The sequence below is a fragment of the Amblyomma mixtum genome, chromosome 1, assembly GCF_055824585.1.
Source record: "Amblyomma mixtum isolate Tamu chromosome 1, ASM5582458v1, whole genome shotgun sequence".
NCBI lineage: Eukaryota > Metazoa > Arthropoda > Arachnida > Ixodida > Ixodidae > Amblyomma > Amblyomma mixtum.
In genome coordinates, this window is record NC_143012.1 from 309,099,871 (window position 1) to 309,113,017 (window position 13,147).

Sequence of the window (13,147 nt, forward strand, 5' to 3'; positions counted from 1 at the left end):
AGCGAACGTTGCTGACGCGCAAATCTCAAAGCAGGTCTTTTGCTACGAAAGCAGTATAGTGAGTGCCACAACGCGAAAAAAAACATACAAACTATGGGGACGCTTACGTCATCTTAAGAGTGCAATGCATTAGCTTTCACATTTGTCGCTGCTGCTGTCGCCACCTCCGTGTGTGTTTGCATCAGTTTTTTTGCACTTGTCGATCCATCAACCGCCATATTCGGGCTGGTAGTTGTAGGTATCCTCTATGCTGTAACGGCGCCGCAAATGCAACACTTGTTTTACTGATTTTTAGTTTCAATTCTCCAACCTTTTTTTCCTGTCTAGAAACTAGGTTGCTCACAACTTGATGGGCAGGCCGTGATGACACCACAAGGTCATGTGACCTCTAGACCAATCAGCGAATTTCGTGACACTGGACATTGATGGGGCATTGGTGTGATAATTCTGATGCTATCGCTTTAAAATCCAGCGTCTGCCAGTCTGTAGCCTGCCTTCCAGAAGCACCCCCCAGTGGCCACCACCCCACCACATCCCCCATAGTTAGGGGCCGCCCACCCACATGCCATTCACCTTTTCTGAAGCGCTATCCACCACCCACGGGCACTCCCCCCACCCCACCCCCTCCACCCCTCTTCCCTACCCCGCCCCATCCCTCTTCCCTACCCCCCGCCCCCACACACACACCACACACATACATCTTCATCACACTCCCCAGAAAAATTCTGCGACCTGTGTGAAGCCTCGGCTTAGAGTAAAATCATTCATTCGCTATAGTTAAAGGGTCAAAGTAATAATCGAGGGCAAATCCAACTGCTCTCGAAGACTTTTAGCATCAGAATTGTAGCATCTGCAGACGAAAGTTTAGACAAATCTGTACAACCTTGAATGTCATTTTGTGCCAAAAAAAAAAAACGCTGGAGCTTATCCTTCTGTCACCATGGCTGCTCCCGCGCATGTAATGATTGTGTCGCATGGAAAGCGAATGTTTTTTATAATCCGGGCTCGAACCCGCAGCGTCGCCACTGAGGACCAAAATCCAGTTCTCATACACTGTGTGGGAATAAGCATGCTGTGAACAGACATAAATGACCGCGAAAAAAAAAACTGTAATCGCAGGATGGGTCTGAACCAGTAGCAAAGAGGAACATCACTTAGCGCTGACCTTACTTCTGAATCCACAGTCACGGCAACAATCGCTATATTTGTTACCATAAAAGCTGCCGCTGTTCTGACCCCTTTCCTTCCCGGGACCTTGTGCTTGTTATGGGGAGCTATCGCACGTATGAAAGCTGGGGATCACGGCGAGCCCGAACGGGGCCCGAGCTGCAATCAAGCCGGCCTTTGTCGCCTACCGCGCCGGGATAAACAGAGGCACGGCACGTGTCCGCATTCTGCGGCGAATAGGCCGGTATACATCGCATGTTTCCTCGGGGATTACGAACCTCTGGAGGCTGGCGGTGCGGAGGCGATCCTTTCGTGCAAGGAATCCATCAACGAGCCTCGCAAAGTGAAGGCGACCGGCGGCGCCTTTCATGCATGGAAAGCAGGCCCAGGACGCTCTTCTTGGTACCTGCCGCGAAGAAAGGCCTGGCGCTACTTTTGTTTTTCTACCTGGAATGAATGCTTTGGCCCTGTAAGATTTTTTTCCCAAAGGGATCACTTTCAGGCGTGGAAACGTTTCTTCAACCCGAGCTTGAAAATGAACGGCTTCTATCTCAAGTTTCTTACTTACCATCTGAAGAAAAAACAAATTGGAGGACGCTTAAGCTTCACCATTAAGGGCCGAACGCGACAGCGTCTTGCAGCGCTGCCAGGGGGTCCACGGAACTCCATCGACCGCACGGCGCGACGCCTTGCCCGTTGGACAAATCGAAAATTGGTTTTGTGGAAAGGAAATAACGCGGTAACAGTCTCACTTATCTTGGTGGACGCCCGAACCACTCAAGACATGATTTTTTTTAAGCAGCCTCTGATTACAAATCACCAGTTTCCTCGATTATGGGTCGCCGGTTCGAATACCTGCCGCGAGCTAGGCTCTAACTTAACACAGTAAGTTATGCTGCACGAAACGCTAAATCGTATGACACTATCCGGAACATTCTGCGGCAATGGTTGGTATGATACGATTGTTTTTACGCAGCCCACGATGATTTCAGACACGCGATACCAACTACTACTACTACTGCGCCGACGGCTTTCTGACCGAACGAGCTGCATACGCTCTCGCGTAATAACGGCGAGCATTATCGCATAAATCTAGTTCAGTGTTTTGAAGCGAAAAGCTTCACTAGGCTCGTCAACACCGGGTCTGGCGTGCGCCGTGATCAATTTTAGCCACAGCTGCGCATGCGCGAAACCGAGCGACGTCACGCGGAGCGCAGGCGGCCGCTGCTGCCGCAGCCGTCGTCGCCGCCGCGCGCTGACTCCGTCGCCTGAGCGTCGCCGCTTCTCCTCCTCGCCACCGTTTTACCCTTCGCCGCTGCCGCGTGGTCGCCGCCGTCCCAAGAGGAGAAGGTTCTTTCGCAAGGCGTTGCGAGAACGAGTGAGCGGTGGCGGCGGCCAAAGAAGAAGCGGCCATCCTCGCCACCGTTTGACTTTTCGCCGCACCCGTGTGCAGTGCACATTTGAAAGGAGGGGTATATAAGGCGCGCTTGTCCATAGAACAGGCGCAGACACTCGCCATGGAAGGAGAAGAAGCAACAGTCGGACGGCGCAGAAGCACCGATCCAGAAGTGGTAGCTTGGGAGTTGGCTGAAAAGCAGCGAGAGCTTTTCGCTTGTCTAGGCTTAACCTTAGGGTAAGACACAGCCAATTTTTTGTTGTGGAAGACGCAACGTATGTGATCCATGACATGAGGGGTAGCACAAAACCAAGAAGTCAGACAAAGAACACATAACGCGCATCGCTGGCCCTAATGTGTGTATCTGTTCTTTGTCCCTCGATTTGGTTTTGCGCTATCTCTCATGCCATGGATCACCGTTACCGACTACACCAAGTTTCCCCTTTACTCCGTATGCGTCGTGTGGCGTACAAGTTCTTGATGATAAGCGCTCCAGTTCTGCTTAAAACAACATGCGATCCCGTTTGAGACAGACAGATAGATCTTACTGACATCTCCATTGAATCTGGGTGAATCGAGGTGGTGGTGAGCGCCACCTTGCTGAGTAAATTATAGTGGCTGTTTTATTTATTTATTTATTTTTCCTTTTTCACTTTTAACCCTGCTTTGGTTCTTTGCTGTTCTAAACTATTATCGTGCTCTCATCTATATTGTTTTAATTTCTGTGACGGTTCGCTCAATTTTTTCAATGTGCTTTTACGACGCTCCCCTCGTCTTCCTCGTGTTGATGCGTTAATTTTAATCTGGCTATCCCTAAAACTAAGACCTCTCAGAAGGATGACCACGCCTGGTTAGATATCTGGATGCGAATTCTACGACAACATGTTTATCAACGCTAGAGCGTTAAGGCCTTTGTGTCGCAGAAAAGCCGGCATCATCGTCGGTGTCATTCGCCGTGAGCAAAAATTAACCAATGGGCAGAAAAAGCACAAAATTATATGTTCATAATCACACTTACACAGTAGTTAATAAAAATACCAAAAATGTAGCGCGACAAATTAATGTTAAGAAAATATGACAATTATATGCTTTTCTAAACGGCTGAATCCCAGAAATAAGTGACATAGACCATTTTTTAGTGTTATAGCACGTGGCAAGAAAGATAAAGTTATCGCATTCGTGCGTACAAGCAAGAGTGTGAGACTTTGATTGTAGTGAAGGGCTTTATCGCACGTTGTTATCAGCAATCTGTAGTACTTAATCCTGATTCGGTGTTTCATCCTGATCGTCGATGGAGCGGGACGATAAAAATGAGTTTTAACTTGGGGATGAGAGTAAGGGAGGACAGAGCAGGAAAATAAAAGCTGAATGTGTAAAAAGCTTTGTTAGAATAACAGATTAAACGACATTGCAAGTATAGCTCGAAACCATTGTAGGGAGAAACAGAACCGAACGTACAGATCAAAGAGAAAAAAGTAAAAAAATCTCTGCCTCTCCCGTAACCGAGAGTAGAGTAAGCATGAAATGTTTACGGGCCTAATGTCATCTCGGTGGACACCCGAACCGCACCGTACAGGAAGGGAGGAACGCCACCACCCGTTCAGCGCGATGCCTTGCCATTTGAACGCAAGGTTTTTTGAGGAAAGGAAATGGCGCAGTAATTCTCTGCCATCTCGGTGGACACCCGAACCGCACCGTAAAGGAAGGGAGGAACGCCACCACCCGTTCGGCGCGATGCCTTGCCCTTTGAACGCAGCGCTTCTCCCCCGGGCCCCTGTGCGCCTGCGCGGCTTTGCTTCGATGCGCGAAGCCCCTAAGAGATCACGCATGACAACGAAGTGTATCGTGGCATTTATGTGCTTTTTGCATGCGTTATTAGAAATCGGAAATTATAATTCCGTGCAGTATCAAACGCACAGCGCGACTGATATCTTGATAAACATTGAGAAGGCACTGGCAGCAGTTATTTTTTGTGACTCGTTTGGAGACCACCGTCGCTTGCATGCCGGTCGCGTAGAAGGGCTTAGAGAGTCTCGTTAAATCTCGTTAAGTCTCGTACGGTGCCCGGATGTTCTCGTTTCAGAGCCCGGATGACTGGAATTCAGTGCCCGGATGAGTGGATTTCAGTGCCCGGATGAGTGGATTTCAGTGCCCGGATGACAGGAATTTAGTGCCCGGATGAGTGGATTTCAGTGCCCGGATGATGGCTCTCGGTCTCGGCGTGACGTCACCACACTGCCGACAACGGGGGCTAAAAGCATTTCATGCTTAAAACAAGAACGAAAATAAAACGTGAGTGCAGCGCACACAACGAAAACCATCGACTAGCTGTCAAAAATGCATGTACAGCGTCAAGATCGGCGTAGTAAAGAAGTCATCCATGAACGAAAACGGATTACATCCATTACATATCTTGCCTCATCCATAATTTATGAGCTTTATTAGGCTTAGCCTTCTGTGTTTTCAAAACAAACCTTGATGAGGACGTTTTTCAGGCCGACTTGATTCCAATTTTTGCACTCTTCTTTCTCGTGCTTTCGGCGAACAAGGCTTCAAACTGACGGTTCCCGGCACTGACACCGGCATGATCGCCCGCCACCCGCCTTACTATAGAAACCAGCTGCAGAGTTTATCCTGAGCCGGTATCCTTGAAGAGCAAGGCTGCTACGTCCGTGATGGCAGCAGTGATAGATCACGTGCTGTTGTATTGGTGGCCAGCGAAGTAAAAGTAAAAGAACAAAAAAATGAACAGCTTTCTCTCTAATGCGATCTCACGCGGCCTGGGAACGCAACTACATTTTTGGTTTCTGCCAGGTCCCTTCCATGCAGGCCGCTAGAATGAGCCCTCAGAAGATAAGCGGATCATCTGGAGGGAAAAAAAGATGATCCATTAATGCTCGCTGGAAATTTCGATGACAGCACGCGAAGCTTTGTCGGAGCTTGGGGTGGAGAAAAAATAGGCGATAAAAGCTGAAAAGAGACACACCCGCCTCTTTCACCTTTTCCTCTCCTTACGACTTCCGTCCTGTACAGCAACAAATGTCAAATCTCTCGGCTGCACGGATTGCCAAGCTAAGCCTCCGCGTCGAGTGCCGGTGGGTATTCCCTGAGCGTAGTTTGTACTCCACTTTACGCAGAAACTGGCAGAAAATTTTCGTAACCAATGTTTTTCTTTTATCGGGTTTCCACTGTCCCGTTCGTTCTCTGTTGAAAAATTCACATCTTAGTGGACTTTATATTGGGGGGTGCCTCTCTGTCTATCGTGACTGCATTCTTGACTTTAAAGCACGCACGGGAGTTGGAAGTCTTGATCGGCACTGATTTTTCCGGAAGGCCTGCTCCGGTGGAATTCCGTTCACCCACGTGTGTTGTGGAGATGCAATGCAACGATCTAAAACGAGGCCCTTCCGCATTCTCCGCCTTTTTTTTTTACTACGCTAGAATGCGGTTTTTCTGGTACACATCAGGTCGTTTCTATAGGCGTCAGGTTCAATTACTTCGAGCGTGCGATGTTTGTAAAGTAAGCGTGTATTTACTTTGTATAGGTATAGTGCCTAGAATATACTGGCTAGTGTGACGAGGGCGCGCGCTCGCGTGGCCGCCGCGGTGATGCCTTCCCAAAGCCACCGCAGGGTGGCGCTGCCAGTCGCTAAGGTGCCACCGCGCAGCGTTCGCGGCCTTGACCCGGCGTTGGAAACTAACCATGCGCTGCGCTTTTCGCTACGCAGCCCATCTTTCTCCGTGCTTTGAGAGCACTTTTGTTCGAAACCTTTCTCGACGGAACATAAACTCAACGGCCTAACACTGTCCGTACAAAATCATCAACCGAGATAGCGCCGCGAGACCGACGATGCGTTGTACAAGAACTATATGGTTGCACCGATTTACTACCAGATCCAATCCGTAAAATTTTTATTCTTTCCACCGTACACTGAACACGCTGTACACTGTACAGCGTCACTGTACAGAACCCCTGAAGTGAAAAAGGAAGGTAAATTAAATGCCGAATATCCAGCGAGAGGCCCAGCTTACCAACTTGAAACAAACACCGAAGGCTGACAGCTGCGCGGCCACAGTATCCCCGAAAACTCTCCGATCCGGATTCGTTGCTGATACATGGGAACTTTCGATCACGATTTTACTCGATCCGAATTCAGTTGACTGCGATCCGCGCATCTCAACCGCGACCGTAGGCTGTTGCGCGCACTGTCATGCTGTCATGCTCAACCAGCAGTATCCAGGTGGCTGGACCTCGCAGCGGCGACCATTCTTAAATCGCGATAAAAAAAATTTCACCCCAAACGGATCGATAGCGATCGGAAGCGCCCGTGTGACACTGGTATTATGAAATAGCATCCATAGCTTTTGCAAAGGTTATGACCCAAGGGATTTCAGTTCTACAGTCCAGTGCTACACTTCTGGACATGTTATGCCGATGTTTTTTGCAGTTCAACCGCGCGTACTGGAATTTTGATATATCAGTCAGACAATATTTAATAGCGCCGTGTATGTGCAAAAAAAATCACAGGGACTCTTTCCCAACATTGCATCTGTTTTCGATGATCGTTTGTAATGAACACATGCAGCCTGAAGAGGACTCGTTGTATTTCATTTGGAAGTTAGAACTCGCTTTCTTAGTCTGCAGGTGTCTGCGAATTTTCGTTCCATCTTTTAAGGGAAGAAAAGGCAAGAACGAAAACAAAAAAGTGATCCTATCCGTGATTCTCTTCTACAAAGGGCTACAATATACTGCAAACTGTAAAGCTACAGCCATAATAAACAGGTAAAAATAACTGGTCACTGCTAAAAGTTTGTACAAAGTAAGCAAGGCACTGAATTATTTATTAACTGAACAAAATATTTGAAGTTGGTCGCTGGAGAGACCGTTCAACAACAGTTATAAAGAGAACCGCCTAGAAACAGTACACAGCCATACTATTTAAGCAAGGCACTTTACATATACAGAAAGGAAAACACTGTATTGATATTAGCAAACTAGTTGCAGTGTCTGAACTTCAACAATTTTTTTCGTTGCCTTTGTGCCTCTCTGTCTTTGTTTAGCCCTTTAACATAAAACGTAATTCTTAGCAAAACATAGAACAACAATCCACAGCCTGGTTGCTGCCTCGTGTTCGGGGCAACCAAGTTTTTGCAAGGCCACTGAACTGAAGCAACCCAAGAGCGATTAGTCGCTGCAACTTTCAGTTCATTTGCTCAAATCACAGCGAAAACAAAACCAAAGAAACGCGCAGACGCAAGCTGAACACCGTGCACAACACAAGGCTTGGCTGGGCAACTGCAGCAATCCAGCACCTTTACGACAGGAAGCGCCCTCTGGCGGCGAAAATTGGAAGGCAGCGCTGGCGCTGCCACCTTCTCCCATGCGGAGACCCCTCCGCTCGAGACACTAGCCAGTATTCTAGGCACTATAGTATAGGCATCGTTTTGTCACGGATCGCGCGTGAAAATGTTGGCGCCTACGGCCGTGTTTACAAAAACTTTTGGAGGCCATTCTGGCGCTGTCAAAACAAGGCTGTGCGCGCTGTGCGGAGGGTAAACAATGGCCGCCTGGAACGGATCTTCTCACAACACGTTGCGAGCGTGGAGATATAACTCGATAGAGAGTGTGCGGAGATTCGGTTAGCGTTCATTGGAGCAGAGACCTTGAACTCTGCTGTGCCTTTAACGCATTCAATATTCACGGCACCGTTCTCTTTTTGGAAGGCACACGAGTTAAGGATTTTTGGATACCGGCTCTAAAATACATTACTTATCAGGCCAGCGGGGTACCGCTTCTAAATACTACAACATCCAATGGTATGCACTCGTTTATTTCCGGTCTATTAGTCCTAACCAGTGCATATATCAGCAGAAGGAAGAGATGAAGGTGCTTTGATGATGAAGTCCTTGTTATTTAGCATGAAACAGAACAAACCCGTCCTGCAGTGACAGTCGAATGTATCCACGAAAAAAAAAAATCAGTCTGTTCTGGAGCGCACCAATTGATATCACTAATATCTTGTTTTTTAAACGAAGCTGATTGCTTGCCGTTAAGATGAAGGATAAGAAGAGGAAGAAGAAGACGAAACAAAGTTGAAATGCATTCTTTGAGCACTAGGACACCCATGGGGCTAAAATATACCGCCGCTCATAAAATTCTCTCGTTGGCAGGACGGAAGTGACGTCACAAGACGGAAGCATTCCCATTGGCTGGCGAGAATTGGCGTCACCAAACCTGAAGTCACTTCCGGTAGAGGTATCAACAGCTGCTGATGCTATCGCATTGCCAACACAATAGAATTATGCGTCCCTGTGAATTTTTTTTCCGCGTCCTACCTTTTTTTTTTATGGTACGTAGTAAAAGAGAACGAGCACTAGACGCTTATGTCTTGACAGGAATAATGGCGGGCCTGTTCCCTCGTCTTCCTGGAAATGACAGGCGCTCCCTCATTGGGAGCTGTTTATTCATTTCAGCAAATTCCTCGGCCCTTTCCCTCCCGCTTGTTGACTTCCTTTGTCGGCAACGGCGTAACCTTTGAAATCCAAAGGCATTTCTGATGCGCTACATGTCTTTGTCTTTATCATTCTATGCCCGCTATTCTCCCTTTGTCTTCGTAAATAAAGCGTTTCTAGGAATTCCTCTACCAACACCGAGAGTTAGAAGTTTGAAAGAATAAAGATGTGAGTAAAATTTTATATTCGATTCATACTTAAGTTGCCAGCACCATTTTGTGTGAATGCCGGCCTTACGCGGTCGTTTTGTTTTGCTCAGGCATGGAAAGAAAGAACAATCGCAAGAAGCTTCTCTGATGACTGATCCATTCATCATAACCAAATGTATCCTGGTGATACAGTGCCAACTTCCGTGCACAAAATTCAAAAAATACTCAGAATATGAAGTTTTTATATCCTCCATTTTTTAAAGTAAAAATAAATGTGCGTGTTTGATGTTCTTTTCTTCGACGTTAACATTAGTCTATTGTGTATCACTGAACTATCTGATCTCAATTCGCGCCGTGCTAAAATGGCCGATAAAACTGGGATAATCCTCCGCTGCCTGTTTTCAACCGCAAAGGCAAGCTTTATTGGGCCGATGCCGAGCGGCAGGAGATAGAAAGCGCTGAGACTGTACCATACTCTCGCTGAAAACAGCAACACTTGAAGCTCAGTAGAAGCAGATAGCAACAGGTGACCTGTAGGATATGAGGCCGAAACAACGAGTCGAGTTGACAAAGATGGACGCCTCGATAGCGATCGAACTACGTGGCTGTCGCTGAGTCGAGGAGTGAGATATGAGAAAGAATAATTAAACTTCGATCCCTCATCAGACATACTTGATTCTGTAACTGGGGTAACGATGCCCTACAGCTACGGAAATCAATTTTATCTGAACTATATTTTAAGATAAAGAAACGGTAATGACATGTGAACGGACAGAAGTTGCTGGACGGTCTTCATATCCCCAAGGCTTGGACGGATCAAAATTTTGAAGAACTGGATAAAACAGTGCAACGGAAGACGAGACAAGAGAAGGACAAACAAGTCAAACAAGACAAATAAGAACGACAAACAGATAAAAAATGTCCCCTTTTTATTTCGCAAGAAATAGTCATACTTTTTGTGAGTATAAAGTTAAAATGTAGCAGAAGCCTATATAGACGAATAGTTTCTGTGGTTTGTAAGTACAAACAAAGTTACCTACTGTAATACTTACATGCCCACCTATGAGAGTTGGATGTTAGTGCAAGTACTGCCTGCATTTTTCCTTTCCCGTGATAAGTGTGGCATTTACCAAATTATGATTGTGCAGTAAGTAGCTCAGCACTCTTGCTGTAACTTTACCTAACGATACAGCTTTTCTGTGAGCCCTAAGGCGTGAAGTACAAACGTCGTGCAATATTGAAGACACTTAGTTTCAGCAAGCTTCTCCTGGCGACGGGTGTTCACTGTTGCAAAAAGTGTGCCTTGTTATTCTGAGTTGGTTTAAGGCAGCAAATAGTGATATACGCCTCTCCTCCATCATTATGACTGGTTTGTTCGAGATGCGCAAATAAAAAGCTCGTCTAACGAACTTTCACTGTTATTTGTTCAATTTGTGCAAGCATTAGATAAATTGCGACACCATGGTCTAGAGAACAACTGGGTTGCAACCACCTACGTCGTTCTAGGTCGTAGAGGCTTTGACTTGCATCATAGATGGCTTGCCGGGATGACCGAGCTTACTCCTAAGCCTTAAATTAGCGTGGTTTTAGGTCCCCATAATTAGCTGCGTTAAGCTTCTGCGCCTCCTCCGCGTTTTTGTTTCTGTGGAAAGTACAGTCTTTGTCCACCTTGGTTTGAAGATAACAAACAAGTATCAAAAGTGAGGACCGTTTTGAAAGATTACGAAAAGGCAAACCGCTTAAGTGCTTCTTCGAACTTAAATTATTTAACCTTAAGGCCTTTACTGTTTTTTGCTGGGAATATTTATTCAGGTTAACTTGCTAGAAATTAACTTTATTTTCGAAGTTGTTTTTATTCTCAGATTTCTGCGGTTGGATCATGACAAAAACGGCTGGCGTAATCGCTTCGATGCCACTTAAAATTTCTGTAGGAGCTGACTGGAGGTCACGTTTAATTAAGGGCTTATAATAAAGCATTTACTCTCAAAGGGGATCTAAACACACTTGTCATAATAAAGTTTTTTTTCTCTCTCTCTTCACTCTCAAAATAGGATCTTCACTGGCCAGAATCTTGGGAGCCTTGACCATAGTGACCACTCTTGTGCAATGAAGGCGTAAGCGAGAAGCCTTGTGAGTTCCCCTAAAAATCCTCGTTCTTCGATTTAATTTTTTTTTACACTTCGTGGTTGGGTTCACTATGTCAAAATCCTTCACAGCGTGCAACACACGAATGTATGTGCTAAAAAAGCTTCGCAAAAACTTCGTCATTACGCCTCACATAAGGCCACGAACGTTCTTTTACTAAAAAAAAAAAGTTCCTGGCAATTTTTTTATCCCTTAGTAGCGTGGACTCTTACGCGGCCATTTTGGGTCCTCCTACCCTCTCACGTGTGTGTCCCGCTGCGGCTGCGGGCGGCTACTGTACCGTAATACCCGCTAGTTCGGTCGCGTACGTTGTACAAACTATCTTTTCACAACACTCGTGTAACAAGGAGAAGCCTTCGCACGTGGGCCGGCTTTAGCGTCGCTGCACTCTTCCACGAGGTTCCTATATAATAGCACCACCGTGACGCACTGCACCCTGAGAGGATTAAACGGGAATGCATGCGGTTGTGTGTAGGGGATTTCCTCGGCGCCAGATCCGCTTGTTGTCACTGGATTCGTTTCAGCAGTAGAGGGAAACGCCAGCTTCAACAACGAGAAGCTTCACTAGACGCCTTCATCGCTTCCTTTCATCTATTATTTGGGAACCTGCGCCGCTCGAAAAGTCGTCCGCATCAAAGGGTCGTTTACAGGCGGCGGACGTCCAGGATTTTCCGGGTGGCTGAATTTGTCACCCATTGCTTACTCAATCCCCCCCCCCCCCCCCCCCCGTTTTCCCTTCCTTTTTCTTAGTAGCCCCCAGATGAAAAAAAAAAAAAACTCAGGCACTCGTGGGTGGATCGTTTGAATTCCAAAAGTTGAATTTTTTCCGGGTGGCTGAGTCAGACACCCATTGCTAATGTACACCATGCCGCACAGTCCATTTGAACAGACCGAATTGTCGTATCTTTCACGGATTTTCAAAGAAAAATCTGCTCAGGGTAAAAGGAAACACCCAATAAATCGTGTTAGTAACATAGCTATAAGGAAACATAGACAACGTTAAGGTACGCGTCGCGGGCACAACATATAAAATAAGAGAATAAGTAGTGAATAAATTACACAAAACATTTATGAGGTGCCTCGACAAAGTCATCACACTCAAAATAACATTTATTGTGCAGGGTTTGACTCCTAAATTGTTGCTGGCAAATAAGAAAAATATAAAAGTGCTAATGTGAGCTAGTTAAGCAGCTATGCTGTGATTGTAGAAACGACACGTATTGCGGGCGTGCAAAGGCTACACAATGGAAGGAGAAATGCCTATCTTAGCCTGAATTAATTTCCGTTTGGTCTTGATGCCCTTCTTCCTGAGTTGAATAAATTTCACAGCCCCACTATTGCCTGGATATGCCAATCACCCCAGCGGACGATTACACGAAAATAGAAGTGAAAGAATGTAAGAAAAAAATTGCTGCAGCATAAAACCCTTTTCCTGATAAATTAATTTGCTTTTTTTTTGCTGAAAAAAGAAAGAACAGGAATGACTATGTATACAAACATTTGTTCATTTTTTCGCTTCATCGAGAGAAAGAACAAGGAAGACTTTCTTTGCAGGAGTAGCCATTGTTTCCTTTCTTTCATTTTTGTTTGCTAGACAAGTGTGCTATGCCGCGTAATCTAGAGCTCAGAACCTTCTTCGAGCGTCCGCTTCAAGGCCGCAGCCCACACGCACAAAATGTAGCATAGATAGATGCGTATGTCCCCCGATCCCTGTTGGCAAGAACAGAAATTCGTGTAGCTGATCGAGGAGAAGCAAGTTAAAACGTCAGTCAAAGGA

General features: G+C 46.2%; 1 protein-coding gene across 1 annotated transcript in view; it reads left to right on the forward strand.

The window, feature by feature from the left end:
- Positions 1 to 4,646: 4,646 nt before the first annotated feature.
- The window catches only part of LOC149372383 (uncharacterized), a 40,244-nt gene continuing 31,743 nt past the window's right edge, over positions 4,647 to 13,147 (forward strand). Inside the window, exons 1-2 of the mRNA XM_089586190.1 lie at positions 4,647 to 4,855; positions 11,277 to 11,355. The gene's annotated coding sequence lies outside the window, so the exon portion shown is untranslated. The remainder of the gene's footprint in view (positions 4,856 to 11,276; positions 11,356 to 13,147) is intronic.